The sequence below is a fragment of the Macaca thibetana genome, chromosome 9, assembly GCF_024542745.1.
Source record: "Macaca thibetana thibetana isolate TM-01 chromosome 9, ASM2454274v1, whole genome shotgun sequence".
NCBI classification, from domain to species: domain Eukaryota; kingdom Metazoa; phylum Chordata; class Mammalia; order Primates; family Cercopithecidae; genus Macaca; species Macaca thibetana.
The window spans coordinates 105677848-105679705 of NC_065586.1; the positions used below are offsets into that span (position 1 = coordinate 105677848).

Below are 1858 nucleotides of genomic sequence, written 5' to 3' on the forward strand. Positions count from 1 at the left end.
TTTTAAAGGATGACTGGAGGAAAGAATAGTTTAATTTTCTAACTTGGAAGTCATTGATACTGACTCACAGGTCACTGAGATCCTTCTCTAACAAACCATAGAACACAAGAAGTAGTTTGTTGTTTCCCAATATTGGTAGATTAGAGGCATTCAGCATGCCTCAGCCACTTGCTGAGCAAGATAGTATATAAAGATCAAGTCTGTGAGCTTTAATTCAAGAAGCAAATGGTAATCTACCAGAATCTTAAAGAATAACCCAGATCCCAGAGAAGAAAACACTGACAAACAGCCCTCATGGTAGTGTCCAGCTGATAAAAGGACAGAAAAAAAAAAAAGAAAAAAATCCTACCTGCATGAAAATAATTACAAAAATTAGAAGTGCTAGCAGCTCCAGATGAGAAGGAACCAGAGCAAGAATTCTAGCACCATGAAAAATCTGAAAGTAGTGATACTATCAAATGATTACAATAGCTCTCCAGCAATGGTCCATAGCCAAAATGGAAACACGGAAATGACAGATAAAGAATGTAAAGCATGGATTGCAAGGAAGCTCACTGAAATCCAAGGCAAGGCTGAAAATCAATACACCATTCTCCTGCCAGAATTACTGACCTGAACCCTCACGCGAAGGGTACAATCCCTAAACTGGAGTTGGGCAGTGATGGGCTGGCACTCCCTTCTGACCTTTGGTGCAACAGCCTCAGAATCAGACATGGTCCAGAACTTGAAGGACTTAGAGGAATGGCTGCATACTGACTCCTAGGACATGGTTATGGCACTGACGCTGTTGCTAGGGGCTAGCACTGTAGCCTGTGGTGTCCAGAAATCCACGTTCACCATGGAAGGCAAACACAACCATCTTCTTCAATCATATCGGTGGCATGCAGCAGGACACTATCTTGGCCGAAGCCTTCATTTCAGGATCCCCTGGTCTTAGTAACCCATTAAGGATGACATTCTGGCCAGACCTTGAAAAATTTCCTCCCTAACAGGCTCAAAAGACCTGCAGGTGGTGAACATATCCCTGTGAGTGGTGTCTCAACCCAACATTCAGGAGTTTCCCAGCATGCACAATCACCTAGGGCTAGACAATAAAGAATGAGTGTTGCCATCCATTGTCAAAAAAGTGCTCAAGAGTGTGGTAAGTTCAATGCCTCATAGCTGATTACCCAGTGGGCCCAGGTATCCCTGTTGATTCATCCCTGGGAGCTGCCAGAGAGGGCCAAGGACTTCAGTCTTGTCTTGGATGATGTAGCCAACACAGAGATGAGCTTTAGCTGAGAGTACACAGCTACTGCAGAGGCCAAACAAGTGGTCCAGGAGGAGGCCTAGCAGGCCCAGTTCTTGGTAGAAAAAGCAAAACTAGAACACCAGCAAAAGATTGCCCAGGCCAAGTATGAAGCCGAGGCTGCTAAGATGCTTGGAGAAGCACTGAGCAAGAACCCTGGCTACATCAAAATTAACAAGATTAGGCAGCCCAGAACATCTCTAAGACAATCACATAACAGAATCATATCTGTTTCACTGATGACAATCTTGTGCCAAACCTACAGGACGAGACTTTCACCTGGGGAAGTAATGGCATTCTCATTAAGGGTAAGAAATTAGCCTGGTAACCAAGAATTTTACCCCCAAAGAGAAAGTGAATCTGCTTTTTGAGAAGCCAGTTAGGAACCCAGCACAGCCCCACCCTGCCCCAGTATCATGTGAAAGTTTCTTATACCTGCAGCTATCCTCCCAACTCCTCCTGAATAAAGAAAGGCTAAACACCAGCCCTTTTTCTATGGAATTACTGTTCTCCTCCCTTTGTTGGCCAGGGGTGTTGTGACAGTGTGTGATTTCTCAATGATTTCCTACA

General features: G+C 44.3%; 1 pseudogene; it reads left to right on the forward strand.

The window, feature by feature from the left end:
- The first annotated feature begins 766 nt into the window (after positions 1 to 766).
- Positions 767 to 1616, forward strand: LOC126962277 (prohibitin-2-like; annotated as a pseudogene).
- Positions 1617 to 1858: the final 242 nt, after the last annotated feature.